This window comes from Pogona vitticeps, chromosome 13, assembly GCF_051106095.1.
Source record: "Pogona vitticeps strain Pit_001003342236 chromosome 13, PviZW2.1, whole genome shotgun sequence".
Lineage (NCBI taxonomy): Eukaryota > Metazoa > Chordata > Lepidosauria > Squamata > Agamidae > Pogona > Pogona vitticeps.
The window spans coordinates 20,366,243-20,390,767 of NC_135795.1; the positions used below are offsets into that span (position 1 = coordinate 20,366,243).

The 24,525-nt window shown below is 48.1% G+C and overlaps 1 long non-coding RNA gene across 1 annotated transcript; it reads right to left on the reverse strand.

The window, feature by feature from the left end:
* Window positions 1-17,236: 17,236 nt before the first annotated feature.
* On the reverse strand, window positions 17,237-22,606 carry LOC140702524 (uncharacterized). Its single transcript, XR_012081723.2, has 2 exons — window positions 18,184-22,606; window positions 17,237-17,365 (listed from the first exon to the last, which is right to left on the reverse strand). It is a non-coding gene; the product is annotated as an uncharacterized LOC140702524 (long non-coding RNA).
* Window positions 22,607-24,525: the final 1,919 nt, after the last annotated feature.

The window sequence follows — 24,525 nt, forward strand, 5'->3', positions numbered from 1 at the left end:
ACCAAAAGAGCCTGCAAATACAAGACTGTTAGGCATTTAGGAACCCGTGTGTGTGTGTGTGTGTGTGTGTGTCAGGGGGGGAGCGCGCCCTTGTCACCAGCAAACCCTAAATGTATTGATTATTTTAATGTACACAGACAGACAGCATGGTGTTGCAGCGACAGGCGTAATGCACACAAATTGCCAACGACAAACCAGGAATCCGTCTTGCTCTTGAAGGTGTCACAGACCCAAAGGCTAAGAAAAAGAGTGTAATGCTTGCACTCACGTAAATGTGCTTCCGACAGGACCACCAAAGGGTGTGTGTGTGTATTTTTATCTATTTGCTTATTTATTTTGAAATGGCAAGGATCCCCTGCTTATTCCTCGTAGATCATACTACTTTCACCAGTATTAGGCTGAGAGGAGGAAAATCTCAGCCTGGATGCCACTAGATACTGAAGTATATTATGGTTGGATCGTGGCCTGTAAGCCCCAATACAGGGCGAACCAATGTACAGTGTCCATTAGCCAAAGCTAATTTGCTGGATGGAAGGAGAATGATAAAGGGATAGCTCTTTCTTTAAAAAAAAATACAGAATTTTGCATCTATTTGAAATTATCTACTGAGGCTCATCAGCTGAGAAAGGAGAATGAGGTCCTTATGTCTCTCCTTGGTTTGAAAAGGGAGCCCCATCTTTCTCCCCCAAATATTTAAATTGGAGCCAGCAGAGACTGGGAAATGAAAAAGAAAAAAACAACAACCCATCAGCTCTCTCTGCCTCGGTTATTATTTTTTTTCATTAGCATCCAAAGGAGGAAAGTACGAAATTGACACTAAGTTGAAATTATTATAAATGAGAAAAATCGGAAAGGATCCAACTAAGGCTATTACCCTGTTGATGGCCAAAATGATCCCGCTCATTACGGTGTAACTGAAGTATAATGGAAATGTATGTGCTGTTTGCAAGGGGGGGGAAATTCCCTTTAAAATTTTGGGTTATTTTGCTTTACCGTTTTTGTGCTGTGATTAATAGTGATAGAAATAAAATGCCACAGAAGGGGTGGAAATGTCAAAGCCAACCAGCCAGCCATGAACTGGGAACTGCCTGGTACAATAAATTTCCCTTCTAGCCATGAACGATGAAAGGTTGCACAACTGGAGGGAGAAATACATGGTTAGTAAGTCGGAGTCATGACGTGCGATCAGGCAGAGAGAAAGGATTGTGTCCGATTGCACTGGAAACGGTTGCCCAGCTAGGAGCGACATCCCTTAAAAAGTGACCCTTTTGTCTATCCCGGAATCACCCCACCCATAGACACGGAGGTCAGAGTCATCTAGTCTGACCCCATAGGGAATGCAGGAGGCCCATAGATGGTGCACCCACGACTCGTGGCCGTCTAGACTTCCTTTTAAAAGCATCAGTTGAAGGAAAGTCTACCTGAGAGGGTCTGTCCCATGGTCTCACCTACCTTACCGCCTGGAGGTCCCGGCTTCTTCCATTGCATTTGAATACATTGCCTTGCATCCCCTCTTCAGGGGCCACATGCCTCCTCCATCCATGGACAGTCCTCCAGAGATCTGAAGATAGCTCTCCTATCACCTCCTTCGTTTCCTCAAATCAGGATCACCAAGAGTCGGACAAGACTTAACGATGAAACCGCAACAACCTAGAGACTCAGGGTTGATTTAAGAAACAAAACAAAAGGAAAAGCCCGACCCCTTAAATACCCTACTGTTGAATAACACCACTAAAATGGGTGACAAAATATCATTAAAGGCAGTTATTAAGTCCTGAGTATAGCAAAATGTGCAAAGACAGGGGGAGAGGGAAAGTCCAAAATTCGTCCTGTGCAGAAAATATCACCAAGGGGTCTGAAGTCAGAACAACGTCCCCAGGCTGCAGGCTTAGGGTACCAAATATCTTTGTGGGGTGGCTGTAGAATCAATTGTCATTACTGTCTGCAGGAAAAGGACGGTGAACCCCTCCTGTGTTGGGGCAGGAGTACCAGCGGTGTTGTTACAGTACAGTGGTGCCCCACTTGACGACGATAATTCGTTCCAGCGAAATCGCTGTAGAGTGAAAAAGTCATCAAACAAAATAAAAAAACCCATTGAAACGCATTGAAAACCGTTCAATGCGTTCCAATGGGCTGAATACCTGCTCGTCCAGCGAAGATCCTCCATACGGCGGCCATTTTCTGGTGCCTGTTAAGTGAAAAATCAGTCCTAAAAATAGCGGAGGGCCATTTTCTTCAGTCGGCAGCCATTTTGAAACCCGACGATCAGCTGTTTGCTGATCGTCATAAAGCAAAAATTGGTTCCCGAAGCAGGGAAATAAAAAAACAACAACATTTAAACCATCGTTTTGTGATTGCAAAAACGTCAGTGTTAAGCAGATTCATTGTAGAGCGGGGTAATCGTCCAGCAGGGCACGACTGTATTTCATGCACCAGGGTGCAAAGAGCCATCGGCAGAGTCTAAAACATGGGAGCCATTCGGGTTTCTCTCTCCTGCACACCGGTTTTTGGCAGGTGAAAACAGATCAGCCGGGGGGGGGGGCATACAGCCTTTCCATCGGTTCCTGTCCACATATCTGGGTAATTCCTGTGGTGAAGAACGATTCAGCTCAGTGGCTGGAGGACAGCCAAAAACACCTGCCTCCCTTCGATATCGGAGCTATTAATTGCTTACAGACACTGAGCTTTTGACACCGACGTCCACGAGAGTGGAAATGATATATGTGCTAAGCCTCTGGCTGAAAGACCATTAATGTTTACTTGCTCGCTGCCCGGGGAAGAAGGTTAATTATGTCCAGGTTTGTAAGAGGAGAATGCAAGCAAGTGGGATTTTGGGTGGAAATTGAGTTCCTCTGCTGTTTTATGTCAGATGATTTGTACTCAAAACGGTTCTAGATTTCTACTGAAAACAAAGCAGGGACTTTCTGGGAAAGAGCCTTTGGGCCTTGCATCTGGACTCAGCATAATCTGGGGGCCGTCGCAGGCGGGGCAAGAAAAACGATAGATAATTCCATGTGCAAATCTCAACTTCATTCGTTCCCTCTCGGCAAGTGAGAAACCTTTGCATGGCACAGAGGCCCGTTTTTCCCTATAGTTGTAAAGAGAAGTAGCAAATATATTTTTTCCAAAGTCTTTCTTTTTGTACACTTTTCTCAAAAAGGCACAAGACTTGGAAATCTGCTGGCTGTCACCTTGTTCGATGGACTAGTGAAAGTAGTGGTGATGAAACACATACATGACTGAATAGCCACCATGGGTGGGTTGTTTATATCTTTGTGAGCCATCAGCCTCACCTGCTGCGTCTGTCATCTCTCTCTCTCTCTCTCTCTCTCTCTCCGAATAGATAGGAGTTTCATGCACATGATGAATTTCCACAAAAGCATAGAGAGGAAAATGTCCGCGTTGATCTTGGTCCTGCATCAGAGCTGAGAATGCTTGAGAAACTGGAAGCATGGTTGAGGAGCCATCTCTCCATGCCAAGGTGGCCAGTCTGGACCAGAAATTCAGTAGCACCAAGATAAATTCACAAAGGACCACCTCTTTGCTGGATCTTGCCCTCCTTTTCCGTCTCTGGAAATATACCATCTCCAAGCGTGAAAGGACCCGGCAGCGTTCAGTTGGCCGTTGACTGAGCCATCCTCCAGGAGTTCTCAGATCTTTTGTTTATTTATTTTTTTATTGCCATGACAGCTTGTTTGTGAAAAATGCTGGCCCCAACTTCGGTAATTTGACAGTGCCTGAATTAATGATGACTCTGTGTGTGGCGTGCGTGCATTGAACTTCGCCGAACGAGGGCCTGCTAATTAATTCTGAGTGATGACTCTGACACGCACAAAACCCTCTGTTCTACTTACCTGTATTTTAAAATCTGCATAACCTGACTTCATTAGATTTGACAGCTACCCCCTTTGATAATATTCTTTACACTGCAGATATCACTGTAGGCTGCCTCTCCTTGTTACTGATAACATCTGGCACAGAGCCCTCGTGACACAAAAACCGAAATTCCATCCTTTCATTACTCAACAGGCTTTACAGGAAGGTTATGGACTTAGTCGTGCAAGTACTAAATTAACTTCAAGATTGATTAGGCAGTGCAAGTGGGGAGCAGGCTTTCGGAGACGCCGGCTGCTTCCAGGAGGGGCGGTGCTCAGCCTGGCATATGTGCCTGGCATTCTGACAAGGGCCAAATCCAGGAAGAAGAGGGGGGAGAAGGTGAAGGGACCAAGAGGTGGCGGGAGCATGACATGGAATTGCATGCCTGAACAACGTGTGAGCATGAACACCACGCAGAAAGGAGGCAAGGAGCTAGTGTGAGGGACAGTGTATTCCTCCTAGACTGAATGCTGAAATGGTCAGCCCTGGTCAAATTCACAGAGGAGAAGGAGTGTCCGTGGATATGGCTAAGTGTGACCGTGAGGAACCTCCAAATCCAGGTATGAAGGAACAGCAGTGGGAGAGGGCCGTGGCTTTCTTAATTTGCACCAGCTCTGGAGAACACCATGCCCCCTTTCCAACTCAGCTTTGCCTTGATGGAGCAGAACTGCTCTTCCTTCCTTCCAATCTAGGGATGATCCGGAGGCTTCTCCTGGTCATGCTGGACATTTTCATGCCCTTATTTCCCACCACACACACACACACACACACACACACACACATTGACAATATAGAGAGACAGGGGCAGTCTCTGAGCACTTCATGGGGGAATATGTGATTCCTCCGAGTCCCCTGATCCCGATCCTGGTGTCGTCGTGGCCCCCAAGGAGGCTGCTGGGCCTGACTCTTATTCCGAGGCACAGCTGAAATCCTTCCAAAATGCAGTTGGCTAACTTCAGCTCAGCAGCCCTGCTGGCCACAGACTCGGGTGTCTGTTTCGACAGCATTGGCGAAAGCTTGAAGGGTTTTTCCTTACGGGCGGCATACATTTCCCTTCGAGCGATGAGGTGAATCACAAGACAGCTGCTGACAACCTCATGCTTTGGCTCAGCCTTCCCCCCCCTCCCCGGCACGGTGACGATGGGTCAGCTCAGAAAGACGAAGGAGACTAGGTGACAAGGATCTTCACCAGTGACTGAGCTTAGGAAGCCCCAACAGATGCAGAAGGAACGGCAGCAAAAGCTAAACCCCAGGGCGCCCTCTTGCTCCTTCTCCGTAGTCATTCCAGAGGTGACCCCCTGCCTTTTCTTTCCCCTGTAACTCAAAGGCAATGGGGTTATTCATTGAGAAGCCAAGTCAACAAGCTGACCTATGCTGGTGACTTCTAGTAGCACCGAAGCGGACGTTTCAACGCTGCTAAATTTTCTCGAATCCTCCGGTCAACTCTTCCACACTGACTGGGGTGAGGTGGGGAATTCCGGGACTAAATAGGCTAAAACTGGACCCTTTCCCAGATCTGTTTAGAGGGATATTTCCCAGTAAAACAAAGGTAGGGCTTGCAGATCAGGCTGATACTCAAATTATAAGTTTGCATTGGTGTGCTGAGAGTTCAGTCGCCTTCCGAGTCTGAACGAAAGTAGACCCACTGAAAGAATGGGGTTTGTTAAATCAGCAGGAAGTCTGTGCTCAAGTTTTTTTGTCTGGAACTTCAGACATGTGCTTTTGATGGCCACGCACCACACAATGTCAACGAAGGCAACTGCTCTAGGAAGCAAAATTTGCCGGACACTTCGAATGTAACCCAGGGCTGGGTAAGACCTTCTCATTCAATGCGTCTGCTTTTGCTGGAGTTACCAACCCGATTTATAGTTCACAATGTGCATTTCTGCAAGCAGAGAAGCGGGGTTGAATCAGTGCCCACAAGCTTTAGGAGCTGAAAGGGCAGCACTGCCTTCTCCCTCTGTATAATTGAAATGGTTAAATATTTGATTCTGTTTGTTGTTTCTAATCTCCAAACAAAGCTGGCGCTTGCACAGAGTCTGGGAAAGTTCTTGCTGGAGACACCCTGTTTCCCCCTGTAACAATCTGTAAACCACCCAGTGACGCTGAATATGAAACCCTGACTTGCACCAAGCTTTTGTCCAAACCCACCACAGCTTACGACGGCTCTCTCCAGGGTTGGTGTGCAAGAACCCATCCTCCTCGTCGTCGTCCAGGCATGAAAAAGGGCTCTACTCTGAAGTTCTACTTGCGTCTCTGGCTCTGTGGGAAACCAGACTCGGGAGGATTAAATGCGAATTAGACCGTCGCCGTGGTTCACCTCCCCATCCTCAACGCTGTCTGACTGTACAAGGTTGGGCTTTACTCGTTGTTCTTGGATTGTGCGTGGTTTAATTATTCATATTATCTCATTAATCATTTATAAACTGCTCTACATCTGCAGTGACACGTCCCTCATGCAATATGCAGGCATCCTGATCCGTTATGTGGGGGCAGGAATAGATGACACATAGACCCGACGGGCGCAATCCGGCCATGGCGAGTTCCTTCTGCGCCCTGGTACCAGAGAGGTGGAGCTCACGCCTAACGCTTTGGTGCTGAACGCAGGGCTGGATCTGTTAGTTGTCTCCTGGGTGACCCACAATACCTCTGCAAGGGTTTCTTCCTTGGGGCTGCGTTTCCGGAGCAGAAGGCCAGCTCATCCTCACCCCTTTGCAGAGATGGCAAACCAAAGAGGGGCGTGAGTGTAAAGTAGAATACAGGTACCAGGTGGGATTTTTTTCCTCTTTCTTCCAAAGCAGAGGGCTCATCGTGAGCTCTTCATTGTCAACAGTTTGGCAATCAAGAGGACAGGATCATTTAGTGCAAAAATGGGGTGGGGTGGGGGGAATGGCTTTGTAAAGGGCACGGTTTGCAGTGGGTGGTGCAGAGAGAGAATCTGCCATTTTAATTCTGCATCGTAAACCTGTCTGCATAAGTCAAAATATGACCTTGGTTCTCATGATTAAAAAACAAAATTGCTTCCAACCAATGAACTCAGTTAATTTTTCAGAAGCCACTTCTGTTCTTGTGGTTTTAAGATGGGAACAGTTTTTGGAAGCCATTCTCATGGGGGGGAGGGGGAGAGAGATGTCAGTGTTGGAAGGACCTTAACACAGAGCTGGGCATTGTGTCAGTTTTGCGTTTCCAGGGTCACTCTCTCCCCAGATACAGATGGGAGGAGGCAGAGAAGCCATGCTCCAACATGTGGTAGGGCACCATCCGGTGACCCACATCAGGGACAAAAAACACCATTTGCTGCCAATGGCTTATAGTCTCCTGAAAAACTCTGCTTCTGACTGGAGCGGGGCCACCCTTCACTTCACAGAGAGACACAACGTAAAAGGGGGCAACCTGGATCTTCTTCTGGGCTAGTTTGATTCTGCCCATTTCGGATCAGATCAAGACCATGGTTTTCTTTCACAGTCCAGGTGCCCAACTGCAGCTTTGGAACTCTGTTGTTGCTGTTGCTCAACCTTGCTGTGGGTGTCGATCAGACTCCTTGACATGTTTCACACTGGTTGGGGTGGGAACACACCTTTTTCTTCCAGGCAAAGCCAGAGCAAAGTCTCTCCCTAAGACATTGAAAACACACATGGCAACCTGTGTACAGTTGTATACCATCAACGACCATCCTTTCTGGCTCCTCCACGGGAGAACCAAGACAGAGCACTTCTTGGTTCATTTCCCTTCCCCTTTCTCTACTTGTCATAGGTTTTGCATGGCTTTATAAATTCCAAGGGGATGCTTAATTCTCAGGATCCATCAGGCCTCAATGCTTAGCCAGCAAAGGCAGATTGTACAGCATGTTTCTTTTCCATTTTTTTTTAAAAAGCCCATATGTTCTTCCTATTTGTACAAAGAAGAGGGAAGGAAGAGCTAAGAACTTTAGACAAATTACAGAATAAATGAGCCACTTCAGTTATTATTCATCATTAAGGCTCTATTGAAACTGGCTCTCCTTATTTTCTCTCCAAACCAAAAACAACAATCAGATATTTTATATGCGTGTGCCTATGCATAGAGAGAGCAGGAGAGAAGTAAATATACAGATGTGTGCGCACATCCATGCATATATTAGGAAATGCAGCTTGCTTTTTTTTTGCAAACATCAACGTAACTTTGTTTTGTTTGATCCTGAATGGAAACGATGGCATGTCTCCACCAGGTTCAAGTTTCTTCTGCACCAAAAAAACTCCCACTTTGTGATCAGAAGCAAAGGAGCCCTGGCAACCTTTATTACAACTCCTGGTTTGGCCTGTTAGAATTCAAAACCTACCTGCTTCAGGAGCTGCCCATGGAGACTGGTGGCTCCTTAGTTGGAGAGAGAGATCAGCACCTCGAACAGCTCCTGTAATGTTCGGACCAAAGCCCAAAGCAAATGTATTGGCCCACTCACAATTGTGCTACTGAGCTCCTGTCTGTTTTTATTCTGACGGGTTTCCAAGAGGCCTCAGGTTGCCTTCCAAGGAGGGGTGGGGAAGAAAGCTGGACAAGCCGAGTCCTTGATAGGAACCAGGACAATGTCTGTGCCTTCTTCATGGCAGTTATAGGTTACACTGCTGAGAGAGGGTCCCTTCAGTCCAACTCCAACGGAAACAGAGACAAGTTGTTGGTTATTTGGACAGAATTTACCAATTCTGCGGATGTAGGGTGTGTGTAAAGTGTGGATCTGGGCCTCCTGGGGCCTCTAAAGCGGGTCGCTGCTGCTCCCAACCCATTCCTATATATATGGCAGACAAGATAGTGGACGATTTTATTAATCTTAGCCATAAGCCAACCCCAGAGACCTTTCCTCCACCCTGAGTTCTAGCCTTGACCCCCTGAAACCAATGTCATGGCTAATCCCAGCCAAACGCCTAATATTGCTTAATGCTAATTAGGCAACCGCCCAATACATTATTCAACGCCGGCTCTTAAGCTGGTCTCCCACCTATTGTGAACCATTTATGGAAAGTGTACAAGAAGACCGCATAGGCCTCGGAGAGGTCGGGCGTTTTTTTATCACGAACAAGCCGTCGCAAGGCAGTGCTTTGATATGGTAATGGCAATTGCAACAAAAGCAGAAATGTCAAAATTAATCTCCTTCATTTTTTTAAAAGTGAATTGGGGGGAAAAAGAGAGAGAAAGAGGACTTTTCACAGCCTGCTAAGGCAACAGGAAATTAAGTACATTTATCTGTCCTGGGAAAATGATGAAAGCATTTATGGGCTAGGCAGGTAAGGAGGGAGGGAGGAACGGAAGGAATTTGAGGGAATCCATCTAGCTGGTATCTCATAAGAAAAAGCGAAAAACAGTATGAGTTGTACGAGTCAACGATAAAAGGCCGAGTGAAACCATGTGAGAGAGGAGAGAAACGGTCAATATTGTGTTAGACTATTAACTCAATTGGGCCATTCCAAGACTGAGAAAACCTCGTGTTTCTTTCATATTCTTGGTGAATAGCCCTTTCTCTCTCTCTCCAAGTCTTGCCCCTGAAAAGACAAGCGGGTCCAGGAGAAGGCCTCTCTCCCTACCTTTAAGAGTCTGGATCTTGCCCTTTGAAATCTTATTTGTGATATATTGTTTGAGATATTCTAATGGGAAAGATCTGTGATTTGAAGCCAGAGAGGTTGGCATGAAAGCATGAGCAGGATTTGACCCGGCGGTCTCTTCCACTTTTCCTCCCACTGCCCAACCTTAGACCCTTAAACCCACAGTCAAGGGCTGCAGAAAGTTGTGAAGCCGGTTTCCTGAGCCACAGTGAGGTGGGGCAGGAGGGGACAGAGAGGGGGGGAAAGTCTCATTTCCGCTTATGATGGAAGCACATGGTTTGATCATGGCCCTTGACGGTGGGACCCATTATAGCGACAGACTGCATGGGGTGTGGCTCAATTTGGCGAATATCATTTGCCATCCAGTCCGAGGAAGAAGCAAAAATGAAGCCTCTCTGTTTCGCTTGCCGTTGCAAAGAGATCAAGAGAACGAGAGGTGGGAGGGCTTCATCACAAGGGATTCATCACGTCCCAGCTACGTCCGGTGGAATTATGAACGCTGCAACCCCGCAAGCGCCATTTGGTTAATGTTAAATAAATGGATGTGTGAGTCTCCTGACAAACATTCTGCTTTATGGGTGTGAAGGGAAACATCTGCAACCATCTAAAGAGATAGAAAGGGCTTCTGCTCTGGCAGGATCGAGTTGGAAAAGAGGCCAGCCCGAACAAGAACCGCAGCTCATCCTGCCAGGCGTGCAAACTGTCAAGGAAACAGGACCAAAAGACTCAGCGACTCATTTTTTTTTCTAGGCTGGCTTCTCAATGCCTCCAGCTGGACAGGTAGATAGGTCAAGCAATCAGATTTCTGTCTTATCTTTGAGGTACTGTATGGTTTTAAAATGAGAATTAAGAATCACAGCCTTCTGGACCGAAATCCTGAGTTATTATTATTTTAGATTCAAAGCTCTTCCATTTACAGGAACATGCCGTAGCCAAAGGCTACCATGATCTCGGATAAACAAGGCAAAGCGTCTGTCTCTGAGACCCCAGGAAGCTCCGTTATGTGAGCGCTTACCAGCCCTCTCTCTTTCCTGCCACCTTCTTCCCAAAAGCTCGCTGTAGCCCTAAACGAGCCAAGACGGAGGAGGGTTGGGGAGCAGCAGGAGAAAGACGCTCACCTTCCCTTCACGTTGATTACTCCCAAGTGTGGCAAAGAGAGAAGGAGGCAGATGGGCAAAGGCAGGCCCAGAGGGATGTTAAGGGCGAGTGTCGTGCGTTGGTGTAGGACAATGCAGGGCCAAGCGAGGGCGGAGGTTTGTCAAGGAGACTCTGGAGTAGAGTCCAAAACAGTTTTTGCTCTTTGGGCCTGGAACTCCCAGAAGTGCCCAGGCAGACAAGGCCAGTAGCCACAGCGGCTGGTAGCTCCTGGGTGCTGCAATGAAAGAGGGTGGCTTCCATTGTCCACCCAAATGCATAATTCTGTTATAAAGACGTCTCTGTTGGTGGCCATCATGGCTTCTTGTGCAGTCCATCAATTACTGGCTCATAGCCAGTACCAAAGGATTGGAAAGGCAAAGGTAAAGACCCTGAAATTATAGGATCAGATGGGCATAAAACTATTTCATGGGGAAATGCGACTTTCCGTCTTCTGAACCTTCCACACTTGTCTTGCCTTTCTCCCGACTGTCTCTTCATCTTGACTCCCCTCCATCTCCTCCTCCCCTCTTAAAATTGTTGTCCTTTCCTTCTTCTCTTCATTTTGTCTGCTCTGAACTCCTTCAGAAGCACCTCCGACACACAAACACACACACACACACACACACACACACACACACACACGGGGGGGGGGGAGAGAGAGAGAGAGAATTGTTTACTCCTTCCAGCTCTGCCACCACCCGACATTGGTTTCCTCTCCCCTCCATCATTCCTCAGTCCCACGTGCCAGACCATCTGTTCTGTATGGCCAAATCCCTCCTTAAACTTTCTTCTCCACACCACCTCATTCTGACAAAGACCTCATTTCTCCTTAAGAGGGAGGATAAAAGATTGACTTCCAACTCTTAGCTTTTGCTTCTCTCCTTCTTCCACCGACGCTGTCGGCAGTATATATATATTTTTTTCTCCAATGCAGGCTGTCCTTTTTGCCTTCTCCTTCCCCCCATTAATCTTCCTGCCTGCTTCTGTGACCCAGACCCCTCCGTCCTCTTCAAACACGGCTTATTCCAGCTACTGTCTCACCTGTCTGCTCTGCATCATCATCATCAGCTTCACACTATCCTCAGGGTTGCTTCCTCGCCAGCTTTTGAACCTCGCTGTGCTTCTGCTCTTCACGGATCCTCTGTGCTTGAGGTCGGCATCTCTCCTTGCCACCTAACGTTTCGTAGATGCTTCACCAGTCCTCTGATGGTCAACCCGGGGAATGAGGCAATGCTTGAGTGTGAACCAGAGAGCAAAATCTGGAGGCAAGCGCAAGAAAAAGGGCTGTCCCTTGCTTTTTCTGGAATAACCTTTCCCACTTTCTGCCTGAACAGGGTGCAGAGGCCTCAATCCTCATAGTCTGTGGGAGTTCATGTGGTAACGGCCAGTCTGGTGGTATGAAATCCTTCCCTAAGTTGGTGGTAGGTGTTGCGTTTGGCTTGGATGCCAATAGCAGCCCGTCAAGAAGTCTGGATAGCTCCTGACTTTTTATGGAAGGAAATCAACGGTGGTCCTGAGCAGATGCTTCTGCTTCGGAAAGGCAAACGGGGGGCGGAGGGGTGAGGGAGGGGGCTGTGGAAACACCCAAAAGACCTTGAAAAGAATGATGGTTTTGGCCATTAGGAGCACAGCTGGATGGCAGCCCCCCCGCCCCCATGGTTTCCTCAGCACCTCCTCCCAGGGGCCAATTCAGACAAGGGTCTGGGAAGGGTGAGGTCTGTTGGGCTGCCTGTCCTTCATCCCTCCTATTGGGATTCTGAGCTGGTTTTCTCGTTGCGTGTGCAGCCGTGTGCATCTTTATCCATATGAGATGTGGATTTGTCATACCATAGCCTGCTTTCCTTCTGGAAAAGCATTGGTAAGGGCGAACTGGCATCATAGCCCACGGCTGCACCACGGATGTGGCTGCCTCCATCCAAAGAGGTGAGACTCAGCCTCCCTTCCCACCCAGGGTGGCCAGTCGGAGGCTTCTGGACTGGGGGAACATCACGAGGTATCCCTTTGAACCATCTTTCCACTGTGCCTTGTTCCCCATCCGAGGCCTATTCGGCTATTCTCTGGTTGGTCTTTGGCTTTTTAGTTTCTGACTTCCTCCTCAACCCCATCTTCTGGTTTGGCCCCCCCCCCCCCAGTTCTGGCCTGGCTTTCCTTGGCTTTCCTGACGCTCATTGTGTGCTTGCCATGAATTCGGCCAACGGTGCCTTCTCCCAGTCCAAGAACCAACTTGAGGAGGCCTTGCGGTCGATGCAGAATTCAGGAACGGAAGGCAGAGTGAAAATGAGGAGCCAACACAGGACAGAAGAGGGAGCTGGTCTGATCCCTTCGTCTCAGCCTCTGGGCTGTTCCACAGCTCGACCTTCTTTGCCCTTTTCATACTCACTCGGGATCCTGTCCGGCTGGGATATGTTCTGCATTGACTCCACGTCCATCCCATTCCCATAGAAACCCACACACGCAGGCACACACACACGGGGGATTAATGCATGGAACTCGGTCCTTGCAAGATCCTTTCCAATTAAGCCCCATTCGACAAAGCTACTGCCTGCGAATGAATGGACGTTAATTAGCTAGGACCTGTCAGGGGATGATACACGACTCTCCTTTCGGAAAGTCCTGAAAACTTGGCTCTATTTCAGCTCAGATGCTAAATTTGCACAACCTCCAACCTTCCAAAAGGAACTTGAACTTTTGGCAAGGTTCTTCTCGGGGGGCGGGGAGACTGCCTCTGCCCCACATCCCTGGAGCTTCATCCCAAAAGAAACATCCAGGGCCCCCTCCGGACATGGTTATAAGTCAAGAGGGTCCGCAGAATTTTTTCACAAGTGGAGGGGAGCAAACTAATGTCAGGCTAGCATAATTTCCACACATAATACGACAGAGCACCCCACCCTTCTCTATAGGGTTCAAAATAATAAATCAATTTAGGGTTCGGAGAAGAGGCTCCCCTTTGTACGACCCCTTCTGCAGCCACCTGGCTTTAACTTTTTTTAAAAAATGTCATTCTGCATTTCTCTCTCCCCACAACCCCATTTCTAGTGGTTATCTGATAATTGTATCTATCAAGATTGGGGTTGAAAATCCCACACTTTAATTACATGCTTGGTGGAGAACGACTCCAAACATTTGTTTGCTTTTTTTAAAAAACACACACACACACACACACACACACACACACACACACACACACACACACACACACACACACACACACACACACACACACACACACACACACACACACACACACACACACACACACACACACACACACACACACACACACACACACACACACCATTGGCCAATTAAAAATTGCTTCCACAACCCATATTCCTCAAAACGGTTTCCCTGCTAGCATTCATATTCATTAGCAAACCCAAAATAAATTATCTGGAAAGCCCATTAACATTGCTCAAAGTCTGTCCTCGTTTCCATCCCTAATACCATTGAGAAGATTTTTCCAAGCAGTTGATTCCCACCCTGGTTTTTCTTCCAGATGAGAGGGAGCTTCTGCATCACAGGGATGGGCTATTGAGACAGTTTTCCATGGAGACCCGTGACCGTTAAGGTTGATGCTGAATGTTCGGGTGCGTGCTTCAGGGCTATACAGTGTGGTGCTCCAACCCACGGAGCCTCCCGGCCAGCTCAGGAAGGTTGTTTTTAGGGGAAATGGGATAAGAAAGAGCAGAATCAGCATTAGGAAATGGAGGGACCTGCACAGATCACTCTTGCAATTAATTTTAGAAATGCCTCTAGTGAGACCAGCCTTTAGGAGGACAGAACCACCAGAAAGGAGAAAGTCACCTCGCCCCCCCCACCTCAGAGAAAAACGGCCCCTGTCAGGAGACTGAAATGACACCAAGGACGGGAGCATTGAACAAATGACTCAGATTCTGGCAACCCTAAAACACCACTAATGAAACTGTGGACTTTTTCAATCCTGACCTTAAATCTGACCAGCTGACTTGATTAAAATCCACACATTAAAAAACAAAGGGGGGAAAAAAACCCACAACGCTCAACCCCAGAAAGCCCAGGGATGAGGGCGACCGAATCGCCCAAGAAAGAATTACAATGACTCTGGTTTATCACATTCCCAGATGGCACGAAGCAGTCTTTCTACGCTATTAGTTATATGCTATTTAGAGCATCAAGAAGACTTAGTTGAATCTCTGTCTGGATTAAGGGGGATTTCAGCCGTGGTGATATCCTATAAAGAGAAACAGCTGGCTGGCACAGGACTTTGGGACTAAAAGCATTATTTCTTCCAGCTTCCCTACAAAGGCTTCCTCGCCACTCAGCTCAGGCGGCAGTCTTCGGTAGGTACCTGGGAGGACGCACAAAAAGGCATTTAATGGGACTGACATCTGGGTAGACATGAATCAGGACGGAGGAGCATCAGCGCAAGGCTCCTCTGGGGGATTCCTTCCGAGAAGCTGTCACTCGTTATCGCTCCAGATACAAAAGATGCCTTTTCCTAATTGATGCGCCCGGTGCCTCAATCTTGAGGACCTTGTGGGAAAGCTGATGCTCTCTCTTGGTAGCTGGGGACCTCCCTCTCCCTCCCCTCCCACTTTTGGCTTGGCTTGCTGTTCCCATCAGATCTGGGGGATGTCATACTCTTAAGTATCAGACAGAAAAGCAAAGAAAGAGTCCAGAGACTCTTCAGGTTGAGAGAGAGAGAGAGGGAGAGGGAGAGGGAGAGGGAGGGAGACATAGGTGCAAACCTGCTGTATTCTGGGGTGCAGGACTGATGGCTTTGAAGCCAGCCGTGTTGGCTTCCACCACAGTCTAGCTGTATGCTTGCAAACCAAGCCGGTGAGTCAAAACATCCTTAGATCTACGGCTGGATGGGCTCTCAAAGAAAGGCACACTCCCCCTGCATAGCTTTGGCTTCATTTGGGGACCAGCTGGAGTTCAATCCCCTTCTGAAGACCACTTCCCTTCTGCAGGGGTCCCCAACCCTCGGTCCGTGACCCGGTGCTCGTCCGTAGGCTTCCTTGAACTGGGCCATGGACACGGATCTCCGCCCCCCTGCACGCACCTCACTAGGCATGTTGTGCTGGCAGATGGAGCATGTCATGCTCACAGGTGGGCGTGTCACACTCGCGTGCATGTGCACTCGCATGGCACACCCCATGTTGTGAGCGCCCCCAACAGGCTCAGCCGAGGTGCCCTTGGCTCTCCTTTGAGCACCAGACTTCCTCTCCTGAGCAGGCAGCTTTCTCTGGCTCTTTGACCAACCAGGGGCCAACCAGTCCCTCCCAGTTCCTGCCTGTTGCTAAGGATGGGACCAACGCAGAGTGTGAGGGGAAGCATTTCTGGAAGTCAGCTTCCTTTGCCAATCCAGACCTAGCTGGCTGGGTGAAAGAAAACAGCTTCCAGGAACTGGGGGGTGCCAGTTTTGGACTATGAAGTTGGAAGAGGTGCTCATGACTTCGGCATGCCGGTTGCCATCTGCCAAGGCAGCCATTTGCCAATGATTACAAAGGGAGGGAGGGAGGGAGGGAAGTCAATGGTTGACACTCTTCTTCAATCCACGCCAGCCCTGTGGCTTCTGCCGAGCATATTACAGTAATCCAGTCTGTCTCTGATGATGAGTTTGATAAGAGGATATGAACTTGCCTGTCCATGTCGAGGGATTCCCCCCCCCGGCTTCTTTAATGCAAAGCCTTGCAGTCATTACTCTCCATGGATCCGTAACGGACTCAAAAGGTCACGCAACCTAAGCTGTGAAAACAGATTGTCACAAAACGGAGTAAGCTTTCCCGATCACTTTGAGTTTGAACAAGGAAAGGAGATTTGCCCGTCTGTACAAGGCTCACGGGCTTCTCCAAAAGGCACTTGGTTGGCCACAGAGTCTGCCTTATGGCTCCTAAAGGACCCTTCCCTTGCAGAGAAGGCTGGACGCCCACCGTCCGTGGGGGAATGAATGGCCCACCGGGTTTCTTTGGGAAGTGAAACTAAGAGGGCGGGCTTGAACCCACCTTCCCCTTTGGCTCAGACACACCATGTCAAGGGTTAGCTTTGGTGGAGGACTCAGCACCATGGATCTTTGGGGATCTGGCAGATTCCTAACCCTTCCTTCTCAAAAGCGGGGTGGGTAGGAGGGGAGAAATAAAACATTTCCATCCACCCAGTTTTTAAATATTCCAATTACTGGCCACCGAGGGAATTGAGTGCCTGCCTTCTCCCTTTCCTGCTCCAACCCTCCCTCTTCCGGACATGCACCAGTTCAGACTCATTCCTGCCGATTTGTTATCTTAATTAATGACGGTCTTGCAGAGGGCCAAGATTGGGATCAGGGTGATTAATTACACCCTCTTACTTAACGCTGTGGTTGAACTACCTAAGTAAAAATAGAAAACAATTGGGAAGAGAGGCTGGCTCTCAAAAAAGAAGGACATGCTTTTAAAAGCCGAGAGGAAAAATGAAGTCAGCGAAGAAACAACCACGGATTCCCAGGAGGCCGGCCAGAATAAGGGGTGTGCAGGAAATCTTTGTGGTTTTTTTTTTCAACCTATGCATCAGGTAGATGGTAAGCACAACCAATACATTTCTTCTTCTTCTTCTTCTTCTTCTTCTTCTTCTTCTTCTTCTTCTTCATCATCATCATCATCATCATCATCATCATCATCCTAAAAAGGACCTGGGGTTGTAAGAGATGGGGTGAGGTGCAGAATGCTATTCCACTGAATCTGTTCAAATTTTCTCTTTCCTTTTGCAGGCCAAAGTTGTTATTTTTTCTGTCGTCCCTCAAGCACATTTCATTTTGCTGTCTGGGGAGGAAAAGGAAATACGTGGCCATGTTAAGCGTAGAAATGGCTGGCTCGCTAGCCTGATTCATTTACTGCTGCACCCGTTTCCCAGAACAGGGGACTCAAGGCAGCTTATCAGATTAAAACAGTCAAGAAGTGTTTTTTTTTTTGTTTTCTTAAATCACAGATAAGTAAAGATGCAAAAAAGAGAGAGTGATCATCGTCAAAATGCAATTAAACAAATAATAATGGAAGTAGGATTCCCACGTCCACTGCCGTGGCTCCATCCGGGGGCTTGTAGTTTGTAGAGGAACTTATGTGTCTCCACTAGAGAATTCCTTGTGCACGTGGGTCTCCAAACTGTGGCAAAAAACCGTAAGAATCCATGCAAGAAACAAATCTTACGAGACCACAGGATGGCAGGTAAACGGGGATCGACTGCGTCAAGGAGGCTCACCCCACAAGCTGCAAAAGGACCGATTATTTCTGCAAAGTAACTTTTCCAAGCTCAGGGTGGGGCAATTCTAGCTCTCTCACAGTCCTCGTGGGGCCTTCTCCTTGCTCTGAACCCTGCGCTCCTTGCCAGAAGGAAGAATCCTTGGCATGCGCTCAAGGGCTGGATTAGCAACTTCCCTTTCTGCTAGATGTCCTCATACTACAAGGACGGTACCTCCCTGCTAGCAATTACTTGGCGCCTTTGGCTGGCCTGTTAATATTAGGCCTGTCAAAACTGACCCTGGCTGAGAGTGCGTCCCCAGCGCACCATGTAATGAAGGTTGGACCGAAGTTAGAAAATTAGACCTCCTTCCCCTGTGGGTCCCCCCCCCCAACACACACACCTTTTCCTCCTCCTTTTCGCTCGGTTTCAATAACAAAAAGCAGATTTCGTTGCTCTCTCTGGACAAATCATCTGTATTGATCCTTGTTAAGAGCCGCAGAAAGGCCAAAAATACTGGAGAAAGGGGGGGGGAAGAGAAGTTGTCTGCCCTTCGTTGCCCCGATGGCTTTGAGAAACCATCCGTTAAGAAGGCAATAAAGGCCAACAATTGTGGCCGAAGCAGAAGGGAAGGTTGGAAATGGAAAACGATGGCCACCAACCGCACACCCCTAGTCATGGCTTGTGGGAGAAGCTTTCTGTGTGCCCCCGAAACCCAGGCATCGTTCCCGTCCATTTGAGAAAGAAGAAAGAAAGAGTCGCTCTCCTCTGTCGCCTGCAACCTGAATCTGTTCTAAGTAGGCAGACACGGAGCAGAACCAGAGGCCTTCTGCCCCAGAGGTATAGGCGGGAAGGCAGCACCTGGTCCCTTTGCCTTTTCTACTGCAGGCCCCAGTCGTTCCCACCCTCCATAGATGATACAGTACAGTCGTGCCCCGCTTAACGATTACCCCGTATAACGATGAATCTGCTTCACGACAATGTTTTTGCAATTGCACTCGCAATCGCAAAACAATGTTTTAAATGGGTTTTTTTCACTTTGCGAAGATCGGTTCCCTGCTTCGGGAACCAATTCTTTGCATTACGACAATCAAAACAGCCGATCATCAGGTTTTCAAAATGGCCGCTGGGTGCTCAAAATGGTTCCCCGCTCTGTTTTTGGACGGATTCCTCGCTCTACAGGCACCGAAAATGGCCACCCTTATGGAGGATCTTTGCTGGACTGTGAGTTTTTCAGCTCATTGGAACACATTGAACAGTTTTCAATGTGTTTCAATGGGCTTTTTAATTTCGCTTTACGATGTTTTCGCTCTACAGAGATTTTGCTGGAACAAATTAACGTCGTTAAGCGAGGCACCACTGTACACGCATTTCCATGAACTCTCCCACAAGTGGAAAGAAGATAGTTCCTCGTCTGCCCTGGCTGATCCATATGGCACAGTTGTGAAGGGAACCACAATCTACTATGTATGCGTTAAAGGCAAAGAACTTATAAGGAGGCAGGGTGGGAAGCTGCAACTGGAATTCAGCCCTGACATGATTTCAACTTTTAACATCAACATTCTCAAAGCCTGGGTTCGGATGGAAGAGCCTCTCTTTCTAGGCATGTCTCAAACTCAGACTCCCCCTCACTTCCGTGTTGTTTCTTCCCTCAATATGAACAAATGGGCAAATTTTGGAAAATTTTAAAGAAAAACACGGATCTCTATGAAACCTTCCTAGCTTCGCCTATGCACCTTGCTAACTGGAAGGGTGAGCTTTTCAAAAGATGCCAAACGCTTCCAGAAACTGACAGAATTCCTGCAGGTTAATCCCATTCAACTAGAGTCCTAATTGTTGCATGGCCAAAAATGGCCCTGGCCAAAGCCAAGAAAATCTGCGATGATTTTAGCTAGCAAACTAAGAAACTGTCCAGCGTGACCAAGGAACTGCTGTATTGTCTGAGTTTGCTAAAGAGGAAAGGTGACGAATCAAGGCTCCAGACTGACAAGTCTTTTCAACAACTGAGCAGAAGACCATTGCATAGACCAGTTGGCCAAAGTGAGTTGTTATGGGAGTCAATGTCTTCTGAAAGAAAAATATTTGTCCAAGCAAGAGAGCGCAGCTTCTGACAGGTCTTGCTAATATGCTCCATGACAGGAGAGAGAGAGAGAAGTGAGGAAAGAGCTGCCAAGATTATTCTCCCTTTCTGATACATGGTGGGGATTTTTTCCTCTTTTCCTCAGTCCTGTCAAGTGTAAACTATTCTGCAGCAGGAGGAGAAAGAGAGAGGGAAGGAGCTGTGGTCTGAGAAGACCAGGACTAGCACAAAAGTTCAGGAGCCAAGAAGGAAAATGGGAAAGTCAGAGCACGACTACACTGTTGAATTAAATCGAGAGCTGGTTTGGGTTTTTAGAAATCCATTTAGCATCATGTGGTTTTTGAATCAGGGTATATATGTGTGTGTGTCCTCACAGAACGTTTCGTGTGATTGTAAGCTGTGTGGTATATTGCACTTTGGCGCTCTGGGTCCCAGTTTTCCTCTCTACCATGAACAATTCTTCACTTCAGTGTTTAATTTTTAAAATATAAATTTTGAAGTGGCATAGCGCTAGATCGATGCAGCACCAAAACAGAAACAAATACAGATGGAGGAGGGGAGAAGAGTTTGGACTGAAGGGTATTGTGCAGTCAAAAACCTGTTGTACTTGGCATCCAAAACTTGGCTATGTCCACAGACCCACCCCCCACCCCCGCAGTCAGTATCTGCTCTGGCACAGGTAATTGCACATGTCGATTGAAGGGGTTTTTTTTGTTTTTGTTTTTTTGTTTTAAAGGCAAGACCAGAATTGATATAAAATAAACAACCCCCATATAGGTGTTTTAAAAACCCTCAATTCCCGGCCAAAACTTTGCATGCTTAGCTGTTGATTGTGTAGTTGGAGATTTTAAATTCAATTTCAAGCATGCCAAATCCAACCGGAAGACAGGAGTATTATGATGTGTAGTCGAGCCCTCAAGCTGGCTCGGTGATTTCTCCATTATTCTTGAATCTGACCCCACAGAGGGATTGTTCACAGTGGTAGCTATCTCCGGGCCTTACCACCTCAGGCTGCATTTTCCATTACTCTGCACCCCCTAAACTCCCTCCGGGCACATCAAAGAATGAGGTTGGAAGCTCTCTTAGTAGTGCATTCATTTCTTGTGTGTATGACTTTTTGTGTGCATTTGGCAAGGAAGTGCACACCAGGATCCAAAGTGGGACAGTCCACTTGGAACTGCACCATGTGGTGCGGGTGTTTGTGTCACATAGATCCCAAGGCCCATAGGCGTTTGGGCCCTTGTGGAATAGAGAGTTGCAACCAGACAGATAGCATGGGAAGTGTGGGCAGATCTTCAAAACTTCCTTCCTTCCTCTCTCTCTCTCTCTCTCTCCCTTCCTCCCTTTTTCTTTCACCGCAATCTCCAGCTTCCTTTAAGCAGGCTGAGTGCAAGGGAGCCGAAGTCAACCGGGCGTAGCAGGCCAAGGCTGAAAGCCAGCAGAGGAAAGCCAGCAGGGGCCCCGGTAGTTTGGGAAACGCAAGAGCTAAGGTTCACGGGGAACAGGCCTTCTGCACTTTCTCTTGGGAGTAGAAAAGGCAGCACAAACACACATCAGCAAATTCACACCTTGCTGCATTTCCATGGCATGCAAAGCCCACTGCCTGGAAACAGCTGCCTCGTCCAGCTGAGCCGTAGAGGCTCTCTCTGCCCTCTAGCTGGGCATGTGGGTCCATTTGGCCGCAGACGCAGCCCGGGTAGGAAAAAGCCTGCCTTCCTGTCCCCCCACGGAGAGATGGCCAGGCCCGGCGGCCGGAGCATCCAGGCCGTCAGAATGTTTTTTTACCCGCAAGGGTTATGATGTTAAATGCGTTTATGTTTGTGCAGAATAATTGAGCAGCTGACTCTCTCTCTCTTTCTTTCTTTTGTTAATACAAGAAAAAAAAAGGGGGGGGGGGGAACTGCCGAAAGCTTATTGTGGCGTTCTCCTGAGGAAACAGATGCAGAAAAGAGAACACGGATTTGAGAGTGTGACAATTACGCAACGGAGGAGAACAATGGGGAAAGAGAGAGGGCGTGGGTGGGTGTAGGGCTATCTGAGAGTCACAAGACACCTCAGACAGTAATGGGAAATTGCACTGGCCCTGATTAAATGCCAACCAAAAACTCCACCGAGCGATCTTATCAAGTTCAATTGAGTTTCAGACACTGAGAGAGAGAGAGGAGAGAAAGCTAATCCTTCAGCAGCGTTTCTCCTGTCTCAGAGTTGATTATCAAGTTTTTCAGAGTTGGGGCAGGCAAAAATATAATGCCTTGAAACCACGAGAAAACAAACAAACTCAAGTTGTTACACTGGGGCAAAAAGGGGAGGTGTTGCTGTGAGCCTCAACAGTGTGCTCTTTGAGTTGTTTAAGAAAACACTGGACATGCTTGACAGCTAAGAGGAAGGAAACGCCAGAGTCGGATCTGGTCAAGGCAACAAATAACTTCAGCCGATATGGCGCCTGCGGATGTTCTTGTTCCTTCCCTGCCAAAGACGTTGCAGCCCGTTGCGTTGCGAGTGTAGGATTTCGGACACATAGGCTGAGCGGACGGCGAAATAGGGCAAGGAACCACCAGGTCAACAGGCTGATGGCACCAGGCTCCCTCCCCCCATTCTGCGGTTTTGTTGGGAATGCAGAATTGCAGGGTTGGAAGGCCAAATCCTTACCGGCCCCGCAGGATCCCACTCTGACAGGTGGCCATCCAGCCTCTGTTTACAAAAAAGGGTGAAAGAGAAAACCCACCGCCCAAAAAAACCAGGTGCCATAAAAAAAATAAAATCTAACCCTCTGGCATCTGCCCTGGTGTGGATGACAGGATGCAGGTGATTCCCTGGGAGACCACCACGAAGGTTGCCCATTGGCCAGAACAGAGCTAGGAAAAGTTACTTTTTGACTGTACAAGAGCTAGACTTCCAAGAAACCGTTTCCCAAAACCGGTGACAAAATACGGGGGGGGGTTTTGGTCACTTGTTGCATCCAGAATTAGGAATGCCTGAGTCACCCAGCATTGGCAGGGCAGAGCCCCCCCCCTCCCGTAGCTGCTTTTCCTTCCAGCTTGGGGCAAGGGAGGGGATGCTCCCCGGAGTCCAGATCTGGATGGGATCTTGGGCCTTGTTTTGAACACACACACACACACACAGACACATATCCACGCCTGCAGCAGCCAGGAGCAGATGCTTCGCAGGGAAGACAACAAGCGCACCGGGAGCCTAGGAGCCCCCGCCCCCCCCCCCCCCCGTCTCCCCTGCCGTTTGCTCCCAGCTCCCGGCAATACAAGCTGCTTCACCAAAGCAATATGATTGGGAGCGTGTTACATAAAAACAAGGCAGAGGGGAAGAGGGAGAGAAGGCCAGGGAGGGACAGGCTGCTCCCCACCAGGGCCTGTGCATTGCGCCGTAAGATAATGCAAGCATAATGAGACGCTGCTCAGAACACAGAGGGTGTGCGCCGAATTTTACAAGGCTAACATGTTTTCTTTCTCTCTCTTTCTCTTCTTTGTTGTTGTTTTTTGGGGGGGACCCACGAAAGACCATAAAGCACAATGCAAGAACGCAAAGCCAGCCTGCTACATCCAGGATGCAGCTAGAAAGTGTCATAGGGAGGACTCCTCTTCACAGCCAGGGAAGCCACATGTCCGCCTGCGCAGTCCTCAGTTTGAAAGACTGCCAGAGGACAAGCCCTGCCCACTGGTCCATGAGTTACTGATCAAGGATGCTCCCCATCCTTGCTGGTTTATCCATTTTGGACCGTGGTCCGTCTGTTTGACCCATGCTTTTGGAAAGCCTCAGTAGACAGCCAGCATGAAATACCGGATGGAGAGTTGGACAAAGACTCAGTGGATCTGTTTTCAAATCCCTGCTTAGCTCTGGAACCTCACTAGGAGATGGCAATAGTCAATCATTCCTCCAATACATTGAAAACCCTACTTGGGTCACTGTGAGTCAGAGGCGACTTGAAAACCCCTAAAGAGAGTCTCTTAATACTCTACTAGACCAGCTTGGTCTTCAGTGGGTAATTAAGATCCATCAACTTTGCAAAATACCTGCTCAAGGTGGGAGTGGAAACTGCTGGACATCATTTGTTGACGTGGAAATAACATGTTTCTTCCTTGTTGGTGGGGAAAAACCTTCTGGCAGATCCTTTACACTGGTGATCTTCTGTGATTTGAGGGAACGCTGCGTCTCTCCTCTTTTCCTTGGCTGCAAAATAGAGCTACCTCGTCAGAGTCTTACATGAGAGAGGATTTAATGAGACCTGGCACTCTGTAGAGAGCAGGTCCGTTAAGTACTGGGTTCATGACAGTTCGCATGTCAGCCATGGCCATGTGGCTTCCAGTCACTTAAAAAAAGTTCTCCGTTATGGGCCACACATCGCTGGACCCAAAAAATGGCTAGGAATGGACCTCCCCACACACATACACAAAAAGAGGTTTCTTTAACACATTTCCTTGCAAACTTACAGGATAAAGAGTCTCCAGATGGACCTTGGATATTGAATAGCAACTGTGGCCACAAAATCAATGGTGGGAGAAATCACTACTTCCCTGGACTTCAACTCCCCAAATTCCACCAACCGTTTTCTCTTCCTTGCTCAAGCCGTATCATCCCTTTAGGCGTTCTGCTGCTGGGTGGCCTTCCTCTTCTGACTTCCCAGTCTCTTGAGACCTCCGAGATGCCCTGATG